The 14,478-nt window shown below is 45.9% G+C and overlaps 1 non-coding gene across 1 annotated transcript; it reads right to left on the reverse strand.

The window, feature by feature from the left end:
• Positions 1–6,631: 6,631 nt before the first annotated feature.
• On the reverse strand, positions 6,632–6,704 carry TRNAF-GAA. The gene has a single exon. It is a non-coding gene; the product is annotated as a tRNA-Phe (tRNA).
• Positions 6,705–14,478: the final 7,774 nt, after the last annotated feature.

Below are 14,478 nucleotides of genomic sequence, written 5' to 3' on the forward strand. Positions count from 1 at the left end.
TCTGCTGTGGGGGGGCAAGTTTTCACAAAACATGGTGAAATATAATAACCTTTCAGTCTTTTCCAACAGCCTTGGGTTGCCTTTAGGTTGGGAGTCAAAGAAGTTGATTTAGGAATAACATAAAGACAGGCTGGGATCAAAGTAATGTCCCCAACGTAAGAAGGACATGGAACTGTTGGAGCAAGTCTAGAGGAGACCAAAAGGCTGATGAGAGGACTAGAGCACCTTCCCTACGAAGACAGGCTGAGGAAGTTGGGCCTGTTCAGCCTGGAGAAGGGGAGGTTGTGTGGAGACCTCACAGCAACCTCCCAGGATCTGAAGGGGCTCCAGGGAAGGTGGAGAGAGACTCTTGCTTAGGAACTGAAGTGACAGGACAAGGAGTAATGGGTTCAGATTGAAGGAGGGGAAAATTAGGTTAGAATTTAGGAAGAAGTTGTTTTGCTGTGAGGGTGGTGAGACACTGGCACAGGATGCCCAGGGAGGCTGTGGCTGCCCCAACCCTGGCAGTGTTCACAGCCAGGTTGGATAAAGCCCTGAGCAACTTGTTCTGGTGGGAGGTGTCCCTGCCCAGGGTAGGGGATTGGGATTAGATACTTTCTAAGGCCCATTACAACCCCTTAACATGCTATGATTCTATGATAATGTTCCAAGGCACCAACACAACCTCCATAGCAAAGTAGGTAACCTGTGAATATGTGTTTGACATTAATAATATATGACTCTGGAGGATGTATAGAAGTGGAGCAGGGGAACAGTTACCTTGAGGTGAGAGAAAGGCTCTGTCACTCACAAATCATGGCAAGCAAATTAAGGAGATGGAGTTAGGTCTCTATAGATACAAAGCTACCAATGAGGAAGCTGAATGAGAAGTGACAAGAGTGTTGGAGGATGAAGAGAAAGACAAACTGACTGTAGGGAGGGCTCAAGAGATGACTTGGAAGAGAGTAAAAGGGATGATCAAACACAGGCTGCTCTCTGTGCTGGTGTTGAGGACATTGTCTTGTCTCATTCCTCAGACTATGTTTCTTTCTAGTGCTGTTCAGTGTTTCAGACTTGGATACCAGTTTTGTTGCCTAATGTGGTTCTCTTCCACAGGGTTAGATCCATCTGGAATGCCACAGCCATTCCCTGGGCCACAGTACATGCTGCTGATCACAGAGTAGAGCTCAGATTAAGGTAGAGCACAGAGGTATTTATAACCAAGTAACAGAATCAGAAAGAAAGTGCTGGTTGTGTTTCCAAACTAGTCTGACATACCCAAAAATACATGTTGGACATATCCAAATGCTCAAACCCTTTCTCTGTAGCATGTGATGGTAAGTGGGGCTGCTTGTTGTACCTTAAGACCACAGTCCATCTTATCAGGAAGAAATTCTTCCCTGTGAGGATGGTGAGGCACTGGCACAGGGTGCCCAGAGCACCTGTGGCTGCTCCATCCCTGGAAGTGTTCCAGGCCAGGTTGGATGGGGCTTGCAGCAACCTGGGCTAGTGGAAGGTGCCCCTGCCAATAGCAGGACAGTTGGAACTAGCAGATCTTTTAGGTCCTTTCCATCCCAAATCATTCTGGGATTCTATGATAAAACACAGCTAAATCTGGAGTTAAACAGCAGCCTCCATCCAAGAACCAGTCAGGAGCATTAGCACTGAACAGACTTTCCTAACATCTTTTCACAGAGCCCACAGAAGAATCTGGAGTTATCCCTGGAGCCTGGTTAATCTTTCCACATCAATCTGTCTCCAGCTAGGGAATGGGAGCCAGGCATATTCCTGCAGGGATATGGGAGATGTTTGCCCAACTCCACCATTTTATTCTGCAGATAATTCACTCACAGGATAATCTCTCATCTTTCACCAGCTCCAAGTTCACATCTTCCCAAAATACATATGTGAAGTGCACAGTAAGTTTTCCATGTCTATCAAAAATCTGGTAGTGAAAGGTGTCAAAAATATATCTAATCTGGGTTTGAATGTTCAGCTTGGCAGCAGCAGAGATTTCCTCAGAGAGATTTATTAGATAACAGCTCCTGATATCTAGGGCTCTCAAACTAGGCTATGGAACCTCTTGCAATACTCAGGATTATACTCTTAGTGGGTTTTCCTTCTACAAAAGCATTTCCATTCCTGGATACTAATGGTGATCCTACTCAAGGCCACTGAGGAACTGATCATATGTGTGTGGCTGGGGATCTCAGCATCTTTGTGCTAAGAACTGGGGACATTTTTGGACAGCTGAGCATTGCTACAGAATTTCTTGTCCATTTGCACTTATAAATTGTCTCCTAAATATGAGAGATCCAGTTGTTGAAAGTTCTGTGGTCCAAGGTGCACATAAATCCAGGGCATCACTGAAGACCATGGCCAAGAGACAACACAACCCAAAAAAGTGATTCCTTTGTTACATTTGGTGCCTGGTAGAGTTGCTGATATGAAAGGAACCTACAATATTGCTCAGGGATTTGGAGCAATAGAACAGTGATTATGTCTCAGCCCTGAAGTGGGAATGAGCAATCCTTTTGTCTGTCCTATTGAATGTCTCTCATCTCCACCTGGACCTCAGGATCCATAAGAAGAATGTAATTGGGTATTGACCCCAGTAAGTCTTACCAATTGTCCATGAAAGAGAATGAAGAAGAAGTCCAACATCATCCACAAACCACTCTTACTAATTGTCCATGAAAGAGAATGAGGAAGAAGTCCAACATCATCCACAAACCAAGGCTGCATGCTCAGAGCAGCTCTGGTTGTAGTCATCACAGAATCCCAGAATCAATCAGTTTGGAAAAGACCTCAGAGATCATCAAGTCCAATCTATGACCTAACACCACCATGTCAACTCGACCATGGTACTGTGTCACATCTAGTCTCTCCTTAGACACCTCCAGGGATGGTGACTCCACCACCTCCCTGGGCAGCACATTCCAGTGTCTAATCACCCTTTCTGTGGAGAAATTTTCCCTGATGTCTACCCTAAACCTTCCCTGGTGCAGCTTGAGGCTATGTCCTTTCATCCTGTCTGTCACTAGATGCCTGGGAGAAAAGACCAACCCCAACCTGGCTGTGACCTCCTTTCAGCTACTCGTGGAAAGTGATGAGGTCCCCCATGAGCCTCATCTTCTCCAGGCTAAATAACCCCAGTTCCCTCAGCCTCTACAGAAGGTGCTTACAGGAGCAATTTCTTGAACTCAGCAACTAAGGATCCTACAAATACAGGTTGGATCACCCTGCAGGAACCAAAAGCTCTCCCTGGTATATTTTTCCTCATTTGGATGTTGAAGGAAGTGAGGAAAAGGATTTTATAGCCAGATCATTTGTTAGATAGCTATTTTTGGGAGCCCATCAAAAGTGTTTATTTGTATGTAAAGCTTTGCTTTGAAGGGTTACTAATGTCTGGAGTGCAGACCAACTCCAGGATTACTTTGTCTTCAAAGACTCTGTCTTTGAAGGCAAATTAAAATAGACCAATAACTACTTTGAAACATTGGAGCCTCTGATTCTGTGAAACAGTGCTGGTTTTTAGTTCCTGTAAGAGCTCTGAGCTATTTAGTGCTACCAGCACTGATGATTGACAAATTCCTAGAAGGCCAAATGAGGACATCAATATGATAACTAGCAAAGATTACAAGAGAATACCTGGCAGGACTTTTTATCTGCAAACCCCAGCAATTTGGGAAAGGTTTGTGGGGTGGAATTCATCTCATCTGACTTCTGAAAGCCCAGCCAGGCCTAATGTCTAAACCTGAACTAATCATAGAATGATTTGGGGTGGAAAGGACCTTCAGGATCACTTAATTCCAACCCCACTGCCATGGACAGTGACACCTTCCACTAGAACAGGTTGTTCAATCACTAGGCAGAGCCTACAGAAATCAGGAACATTGATGCTGAGTTCCAAAATTGAATGTCCCTTAAAAAATCCAACCAAACTTAACTGAATGAAACCCTTTGAATGCCACCTCTGGAGGGCTCTGGGTGACACATGGAATGTTGTCAGCATGTAAACCTGGCAAACTGAGCATCACCAGCAGCAATTCATATATACATCAAAATGAGCTTTGCTGCAGTTATAACTCAGCTCCCTGCAGCCAGGCCAGAAGTTAAATTCCCCACTGATGAGAAGAAAAGTTATTTCCACTCCTGATTTCAGCTGAAACATTGGTGTTCTGTAGAAATGATCCTTGTTCATGCCCAGAGGAGCCAGATCCATAACCTGGAGTAACCAGTCACCCCATGGGGCTTTCCACAATCTGTGTTATTCCCAGGACAAACAAAGGCTGTGTCCTATCAACAGTTCTTCTCCCAGTGTAACTAACTGACTTTCCATATCCCTTCTGGATCTGCACAAACCTCATTCATCATCAGCTCATCCTGACTTTTTTTTCTGGGGGGGGAGGTCTATGCCTTTGGATTTAAGTCTATCTAGCTTGAAGAAGCCACGACAGATGAAAACCTTCTCAAGGTCAGTGGTGCCACCTAATGGGAAAATTCCCAGGGAATGGATTTCTCGGAAGTGAAGTCCTTAGCTGGAGTGTTGCTAGGTGACGTAGGAATGGAAATGAGGAGCTCTGACGTAAGTCTCTCTTTTCTGCACCTTTACGACCATTCCTCCGTCACTGTAGTCCCTTTTCCCCAGCATCCGAGCAGCACACACGAGAATTCCCTGGAAAATTCATTCCAATTCCTGCTTAAATCCATTCTCAGCAATCCCTGAGGCTACTGAAGCATTTTTGTCCTTCTTGATGCTCCGGCTGGAGAGGAAATGATCCCAGATTTAAGGGTTATGAAGAGCCAAGCAGCAAAGAAGAAGGAATGAGGGATGCCAGAAGGAGAGGTCAGGACTCTGTGGGGTTTCTCCTTAGGTACAGATATTGCAGCTGAGGGGTGAGACAGGATCTCTGCACTGCTACCTCCACAGGCTCCTGCATCTTGCATCTGCCTGAGATCACACTGTGGCTCTGCAGAAGAAATGACAATGCCTCAAAGCAGTGCCTGATAGAAATTTTCACATGGCAAATCCCTCCAGCCACTCCATATCATAAATAATTAGGAGAGTGGGCAGGAATGAGCTGCATCTCCTGGTCTCAAGTGTTTATTGTAGTCCCCGAGTGTTTTCCCAGTACCTACAACTATTTTCCTACAACAATCTCAGTCACAACAGCATTTCTGCTCCGTTTATTTTGCAGGAGTGTGTTGCAGGGGTTAGAGAAGGGTCTTGGTCTTTTTCAGATCTCAGCTCTACCATCAATGAATCATAAATTTTAAGCTGCCTCACTCAGATTTTCTTTATTGCAGTTCCTCTGAGGTTGAAAAGGTATTTCCATGATTCTTTGCCAGTTCTTCCCAGAATGAAGATGTTTACAAGGGATGACAAGAAAATGATGCAATGTGATGTGAAAGCATTGCTTCTGCTGTTCTTGAGGAACAATGAAGGTAGGGAAGGATATTATCTATCTTTCAGTGCCTCACTGGGCCAAAACATCATCATTACAGGCAAGAAAACAGTTCACAAAACCCCTGTGGAATTTCATGGCTGAAAAAGGGATTAACATTTAGGGCAAAGGGGAGAAACCTTCAATTAAACAGGTGCACATCATGAATTCTAGCAAGAAGCTAGTAATGATGACTCTGTAGCTGTGGCTGACACTGCTCAAAGCCTTCAACATTGCCTGGAAGAGGTGATCAGGGACCAGGAATTGTCATCAGAGCTCAGAGGATCATAGAAACATAGAAACATGGAATGGTTTAGTTTGGAATGGACCTCAAAGATCATTCAGTTCCAACCCTCTGCCATAGTCAGGGACATCTTCCACTAGCCCAGGTTGCTCAAAGCCCCATCCAACATGGCCTGAAACACTTCCAGGGATGGAGCAGCCACAGCTTCTCTGGACAACCTGTGCCAGTGCCTCAGCACCCTCACTAGGAAGGATTTCTTCCCAATATCCCATCCAGCCCTGCCCTCTGGCAGTGGAAAGCCATTGCCCCTTGCCCTGTCCCTCCATGCTCTTGTCCAAAGTCCTCTCCAGCTCTTTGGAAGACCCTTTAGGCAATAGAAGTGGCTGTAAGGTCTTCCTGGAGCTTTGTCTGCTGCAAGCTGAACAACCCCAACTCTTTCAGCCTTTTCTCATAGGAGAGGAGTTCCATCTCTCTAATAATCATTGTGGCTACCTCTGGAATCACTCCAGAGCAGACATCCCCAAAGTCCAGTGACTCACTTCACAGGAAACTCCATGGCAAAGGACTGGGAAGAAGCAGTTGAAGGAACAAAAATCAAACCTTATATCAGTAGTTTTGCTGATGCCTTTGAACTGTAAAACCATGTCCCTGTTTCATAGACTCAGACTGGGTGAGGCTGGAAGGGACCTCATAGAGGTCATCTGATCCAAGGCCCTGCTCAAGCAGAACCACCTACAGCCACTTGTCCAGATCCAGGTGGTTTGTGAATATGTATAGGAATGGGAACTCCACAACTTTCCAGGGCAGCCTGTTCCAGCTGTCTCATTCTCTCCTCACTTAAGAGATGCTCCAGTCCCTTCATCATCCTCCTGGCCCTTTGCTGGCCTCTCCTGCATGTCCCTGTGTGCATGTCTTGTACTGGAGAGCTCATCCCTGGGCACACAAAAGTGCAGGAAAAAGATGCTGAAGCCCAGGATTGAACCAGGGACCTTTAGATCTTCAGTCTAACACTCTCCCAGCTGAGCTACTTCAGCTTGGCTATGACCTGAATTTTCACTGAACCTGTTGAGACATGATATGATCTTCCAAGACATTTTCCTTTGAGAGTGTTGAGCCACTGGCACAGATTGCCCAGAGAAGTTGTGGCTGCTCCATCCCTGACAGTGTTCAAGGCTGGGTTGAATAGGGCTTTGTGTAGCCAGGTCCAAACTTTTCTATGATTCTATAGTAAGTACTCTTGTTTCTGCACCATAACTTGGCTGTTTAACCCTGTCTCTTTCACCACAACAAAACAGACCCTTGTCTGAAGTTCCCTCACATATCTCTGCTAGAGGAAAGGAGGATTTGTTGGGAGACTTTGTAAGCCAATATTGCCTTTGCACTGGTGCCCAGATGCTGTTTCCATGCCCCTCACTGCCACTTCAGGCAGGGTGATAGCAGCTGGTGTCACCTGCATCTGCTGCAGTCACCACATTAGTCACTCTCCGCAGGGTGATCGCAGAGCCTTATTTCTCTGCATCCCTTGCCATCAGCCTGAAGCTGTTCACCCACTCACCATCCCTGCTGAGATCCTGCTGACATTCCTGTGGCTTGGACTTGTGTGGTTTGAGGTCCTTTGGCTCACAGCCTACCCTTGATTTCTCCCTTTCCACTCTGCTCCCATCCAGAGCTCATGCAAACCATGTTTACCATCTCAGAGCCTCATTGCTTCACTCTACCTTTCCTGATCTGAGCCTGCATGTAGAGCAGGGGCTGTTTCAAAGGCAAAGGTTTAGTCTAACAACTCTTTCATCCTTTCTGGACACTTCTGGAAGGGAATCATCTGCCTTTCTATTAGAAATCTGTGTTGTTTCAGATGGTAAAATTAAGCAAACATGTTTTCACAAACCACTTTGGTATTTGCTGTGTTTTTCCCAGAAGAGCTGAGCAGCAGCTCAGGAAAACTAGCAAAAATAAATAAATCCACTGGTTCCTTTGTGCCTCTGTTCCCTCATCAATAGAAAAGCTGTGGTTCCCTTGTTCCTCTGTTCCCTCATCAATAGAAAAGCTCTAAGAGGTAAGAGCTCTCAACCATTTGAGGCTGGAAAGTTCTCAGATCTGAAAAGAACTATCAGGCCTCACTCTGAGCAATAAGTGACTCTTCAGTTTTGGGACCTTCAATGCAAGAAAGACATTGAGGTGCTGGAGTGTGTCCAGAGAAGGACAACAGAGCTGGGAAGAGTCTGGAGCATAAGTCCTATGAGGAGTGGCTGAGGGTACCAGGGTTGTTCAGCCTGGAGAAAAAGAGATTTAGGGGAGACCTGATTGCTCTCTATGACTACCTGAAAGGAGGTTGTGGTGAGATGGGGTCACCCTCTTCTCCCAGCCAACAAGTGATAGCACAAAGGGAAATGGCCTCAAGTTGCACCAAGGAAGGTTGATATTGGGGATTAGGAAGAGTTTGTCCACTGAAAGGTTGGTCAGGCATTGGCAGTGGCTGCCCTGGGCAGTGGTGGAGTCACCATCCCTGGAAGAGTTCAAGAAACAACTGGATGTGGCACTTTGTGATTCGGTTTAGTGGACATGGTGGTGTTTGGTCAAAGGTTGGACTTGATGATCTTGGAGGTCTATGATTCTACTGTTCCCCATCCTCCATAGCACCTCGAACAGGGAGATATCCTAGTGATGATGGGAACTGATGCCCTGAAACATCAATGTCTCTGCCTTAACATCCCTTCCCAGATCCCTTTGCCTCACACCTGTTAAATGCAGTGTGTCCTGACCTCCACTCACAGGAAAAACTTTGGGAAATGAAGGAATAAAAGTAAAAGTGCTGGCCAGGCACTTGGAGGAGCTGAGCTGGGATGGTTGGTAAGATCATCTCATCTAATGGTGTAGAAACAATTCTCTGCAGGAAAACATTCCCTGAAAGGAAACATCCTGGAACCATAGAATGGTTTGTATTGGATGGGAAGTTCAAGATCATTTAGTTCCAACCCCCTGCCATGGGCAGGGACACTTTCCACTAGCCCAGGTTGCTCAAGCCCCATCCAACCTGGCCTGGAACACTTCCAGGCATGGAGCAGCCACAGCTTCTCTGGGCAACCTAGTCCAGTGTTGACACAGGTGAGATAAAAGACTGCACAGCAAAGGAAGAGAGAACACACATCAGGGAAATCCATGCCAGGAGCAGCCTCTCTGCACAAATAAAGGCTGCCCATGGTTTTATCTGCTGGAGCACAGCTGGGAAGCTGCATGGAATACACACTGGAGAACTTTTCAATTCTCTTGGCCTATTATGTCATATACTGTACCATGATGTGTAATTGTTTAACTACACTGAAATCACTCTAAACTACCTAAATTACCTCCAGTAATCCATCTGCTTTCCAAAGGCTGACACTTTTTCATCCTGGAACACAGCAATTTTGCTCTCTTCCATATAATTGCATAACATGTGTAGTTCTTTGCTGCCTCTTGAATAAATAAGAGTTATGTTCCACAATATGCATCTAGTCACACATTATTGTCTCTGTTTTCAATTGTTTTAGATAGAAAGGCAGTTGGAAAGGGCTGAAGGTATAGCAGTGCTTAAATGTAAATGGTTTGGGACCACAAAATAAGAGCAATTCCCAAATCTAAATGTTAGTTTAGCAGTTGACTTTTAGTCAGTCCCTAGAACTGGGAAGAATAAGGTTGTGCTGCTGCTTGGTAAAACTGCAGCTGCATGAGCAGCCCTTGTGCAGGGGTTGTCAGAGGGCACATGGAGAGTGTCCTTATCCAAAAGCTTCATGCTGCATGTAAAGTGAGGATGGATATGGGAATGTAGGCAGTGGACATCGTCGAGATGTGACACACTCTGGTTATATTTGGCTTTCCTCAGCTCAGAAGCAAAGCAGAGACATACTAAACTTACCTAAGTTTATACCAGAGCCCTGCAAGTCTCTAGAGCAAATACAGAGATGGAAGAAAGGGCTGGAACATATTTAGCTCCCTCCACAGCAAATTCCTGCAGCTGAAGGTCATCAATTCACTCATCTACTTCATTCCTATGCAAGAATCATAGAATGGTTTGGTTTGGAAGGGACATTTAAGATCATCTACTTCCAATTCCTCTGCCATGGGCAGGGACACCTTCCACTAGACCAGGTTGCTCCAAGCCCCATCCAACCTGACCTTAAACAGTCCTGGGGATGGGGAGTCCACAATCTGTCTGGGAAACCTGTGCCGGTGCCTCTCCACCCTCATGGTAAAGAACTTCTTCATAATATCCAATCTAAACTCACCCTCTGCCAGTTTGAAGCCATTCCCCCTTGTCCTGTCTCTCCAGGCTCTTGGAAATAGTCTGGCTCATCCTTCTTGTAGGCTCCTTCAGGTACCAGAAAGACACAATTAGGTCATTCCAGAGTCTTCTCTTTTCCAGGCCGAGCAATCTCATTTCTCTCAGCCATTCCTCATAGCAGAGATGCTCCAGCCCTCTAATCATCTTGGTGGCCTCCTCTGGACTTGCTTCCACAGGTGGATGTCCTTCCTTTGCTGGAGACCCCAGAGCTGGATGCAGCACTTCAGAATTCCTCCTCCCATTAGTATATGGTTGTTTCAACAGTGGGATCCAAAGCTTTACACAAACTCACAACTCTGTCCCAGCCCTGAAGGTTACACACATGTACTGCTGTGTCTGAACATTGAGAAGTGCTTTTCTACCATTGGGGGACCCTTCCAGGTACTCACCCCTCTCACATGAGATGTATGCTGTTTCTTTCCATGGTTTCTCCACTAAAATTCCACTGTTGTACATGGCTAGGTCTCAACTGCTTCTCTGGCAACTCCTGCAAGAGCACAATAAGCTTTCTTGGATAGACAGACATTCCCTGCCAGGATTGAAGCCTATAAGTGCCAGCTGGAGTTATTTCATAGGATATGTTGGGAAGGGGCAAACATGAGCTTCAGATCGGTTTGGAAGTTAGGTAGCTAACACCAGGCTGTTGGGAGGTCTTCACTTAGGATCCAGGCCTGGAAATCTCTCCTGGAAGAAGGTGGTTAAGCCAACCTACTCTCACAAAACTTTGTTGCTTGAGACAGATGTGACATAAATTGTCTCTTGCACTTGGCAACTGGAGAGGAGATGCGGTTCAAGTCCATATCCATTCTGAGAACACCAGAACTTTCATAGACAAGACTCATGCTCTACTCACCAGGATTTAAGTATCCTAGAGACCTTAAAACAGTCTTCCAGTACTTAAAAGAGGCCTACAGGAAGGCTGGGAGGGACTTTGGGCAATAGCAAAAAGTGATCGGACAAGGGGGAATGGTTTTAAGCTTAAATGAGTAGGTTTAGGTTACATATTAGGAAGAAATTCTTCCCTGTGAGGGTAGTGAGGCACTGGCAGAGGGTGTCCAGAGAAGCTGTGGGCTGTTCGATCCCTGGGAATGTTCCAGGCCAGGTTGGATGGGGCTTGGAGCAACCTGGTCTAGTGGAAGATATCCCTGCCCATAGGAGAGGGGCTGGAACTGGATGATCTTTAGGGTCTCTTTTAACCCAAACCACTTTATGATTCTATTGTATTCCCAGAAAACATGGACAGGATGAAGCTCTGCACACAACATAATCCTGGCAGAGCAAAGACCCTTCATGGATCCATCTCCCCATCACCATTTTGACATATTTATCCTAGGAATAACTGAAGTTCTTTTGGACTAGGGTGTTAGAAGGACATTGCTTTAAAGCTAGAGACTCCCACAAGCAGTAAACAGGATAATGGCACTAATAACCCACCCCCAAGCCATGCAATTGATTCACCATGGTTAATGCATCCAGCATGAAATGGACCTGAGTGACACTAAGCTTGATGGGAAGATTGACAGGTTTGAGGCATTGACTGAAAGGGACTCATGGTAGTTTATCTGAGTCCTGTGTGGCAGGACTGACATTGGTATCTGGGATCAAACATCCATCCTAGATCTGAGGTCAAGTAAGTCTTGTTCTTCTCCTTCCCCCCATATTTCCTGAGCTGACATGTGCCAATAAACCCTCTGGACAGGTTGGGTGTAAAATAAGAGTATTCTGTGCATATCCCATCCCTACCCAAAATGAGTTTTCCCTTCTCTCTGTCCCCTTTTACATTTTCCATCTTCTCCTGCAGACACCAAACCTTCAATCATCATCAGGAAAGGAACAAAATCCAATGTTCTAGCCCCAAAATGATTACACTGCCGTTCAAACCCATTGTCCCTCAGGTGGGAAAAGACAGTGAGCAAAACCTGTAAACAGAAAATAGCAGAGCAACTCCCACTCTCTGCAGCTTCTGCCTCTCCCTCTGAAGGCAGCACAGGATGAGTCACAGCTAAAAGCATCTCTCTCTCCCCATAGGGTTGGGGCTCTGCCTGGCCCACCTGCCTTCCCCCGCCAAGGAGGTGGGTGAGGCAGCCCCCCAGGCACTGCCTGTGAGTCAGGAGACCCTGAGGAGTCAGAAATATCCCCTAGGAGGGAGGTGAAGCCACCTGCAAGCTCCTGCTCATCTGACATTTAAAGGGTATTTTATCCCAGCAGGGTACAGCAGTTTTAGAGGGGAGAGACAGGGGTTGGAAGACTCCATCAGTCTCCCCATGGATCTGGGAAATCTGTGGTACCAAATCCCTTTGGGGATGTGAAAATCTGAGCCTTCTGAGGATTGGAGGAGAGTGGTCAGATCTCCTACCACCTTTTCTCTATGTTATTTCAGGATCAGTGATCTACCCAAGAGTAGTGTGAGGGGGAGATTCCAGGGATTTAGCTATAGAGCTGTGTCACTGAGAGGGATTATGTGAATAAGCATAACTAAAGCTGTGAATAATCTTTGTCCTTCACCATTGCTCCCTGGATTAGTTTAGGTCTAATTTAATCCCGATGGATCTGAGAGTTGTCCCCATTGAAATGCCCTTGAGACAGTGGCAGAGGGTGGTTTTGTATCTCCTAAGAATTCAGAGCCTCACACCTTCCCTAAACAAGGGAATAACTTGAACTGAGGGTTCCCAGGTGAAGGAAGAGGAGTCTAAATAAAAGGTGATAAGGTTATATGTCCAAGCAAATGGCTTCTTTTTTATTTAATGTAGGTGAAATTGGGGGGGAAATAAAGAAGTTTGGACCTCAGTCTGGATTTGTATATTATTTCAGCACCAAACCCTATATTTCTGTTAGGAAAATATTTTCATCTTATCATAAAAGCATGGAATGGGTTGGGTTGGAAAGGACCTTAAAGGTCATCTAGTTCCAACCCCCTCCCATGGGCAGGGACACCTTCCTCTAGCCCAGGTTGCTCCAAGCCCCATCCAACCTGGCCTGGAACACTTCCAGAGATGGAGCATCCACAGCTTCTCTGGGCAACCTGTGCCAATGCCTCACCATCCTCACGGGGAAGAATTTCTTCCCAGTATGGATTTCCAGTGACTTTTCATATCCCTTGTGTTGAACCCAAGAGTTCCAGCTACCAAAGAGGAGTTCATCTCTAGGAGTGTTATTGTTGGGAAGTCTGTGGGTCCCAGACATGATGCTCAGAGCTCTGGTGAAGCACCCTGAGGAGTTGGGCTGTAGAGGATGAACCCCATCATGCCCTGGATCACAGGCTCCAAGCCCTGTCCAACTTAGCCTTAAATACTCCCAGGGATGTAACAGCCACAGCTTCTCTGGGCAACCTGTGCCAGTGCCTCTCCATTCTCACAGGGAAGAATTTCTTACTAATATTCAATCTAAATCTCCCCTCCTTTAGCCTGTTTTTGCCCCAGATTAAAGGCTGAACTTCAGTCACAATCCAAATAAAAGTCTTCTTGGTTAACAGTACAGAGAGAACATATTCCACCTCCAGTACCTCACACTAGCTGCAAAACTGTGTATTTTTTAGCTTTTAAATTCTTTCTAACATGGAACTACTGATCATCCAGCAATAGCCAGAGGGGAAAGGGAAAAGAAACACAAAACAAAACAAGGGAAAAAGATGTTGAAAAGTTTTGAAAACAGCAAACTGTGTGTTCTGTGTTTGCTGAGTCTTTCCCATCTGCTGCATTTCACTCTGTTCTCACACTCCTGAGCAACAGGCCCCAACTAATTGCACAGTTTTGCCTGCAAAGCTCCAGCCTGGCTGTTTTCAGCCAGAATTTTTTGATTTCTCATATCTCTCCAGGATGTAGAAAGCCCATAATTTTCCCACCATCCTAATGCAATCAGAAGTGAGTGGTAGGAGGTAGTTGTTGTGTCCATTAGGACTGTTAAGAGCAAGAACATTTGTCAACAGATCATTTGGACAACAGCAGTTGTCATCTCCCCTGGCTGGTGAAGCCTAAGAATGAAACCCACATATCCTGAGCAATTCAGTTTGAGTTTCCAGAACACATTCTCCCCAGATGGTTGTTTCTGGGGCTCTGGGTGGGACTCACCACATCTGGGAAGATGCTGTGGACTCTGGAATATTCACCTTTCCTTCTGAGTCCTGTGGGCAGTTCAAATCCACACTGCTCCTTCACTTGCCTTCCAGCAGCACAAAAATAACAACCATAGACTCACAGAATGGTTGAAGATCATCTCATTCCAGCCCCCTGCCATGGACAGGGACATCTTTCACTAGCCCAGGTTGCTTCAAGCCCTGTCCAACCTGGCCTGGAACACCTCCAGGGATGGGGAATCCAATCCTCTAATGACTCAACCTATGAGAAAGGGCCTGGGGTTTCATCTGAGAGCTTTTCCTCCCTAAAATAGAAGCATGCAGGCTGGGAGCTAATAGAATCATAGAATCATTGAATCATCAAGGTAGAAAGACACCTCTAAGACCATCAAGTCCAACCATTAACCTGCCACTC

Source organism: Acanthisitta chloris, unplaced genomic scaffold (assembly GCF_000695815.1).
Source record: "Acanthisitta chloris isolate BGI_N310 unplaced genomic scaffold, ASM69581v1 scaffold1867, whole genome shotgun sequence".
Classification (NCBI taxonomy): Eukaryota; Metazoa; Chordata; class Aves; order Passeriformes; family Acanthisittidae; genus Acanthisitta; species Acanthisitta chloris.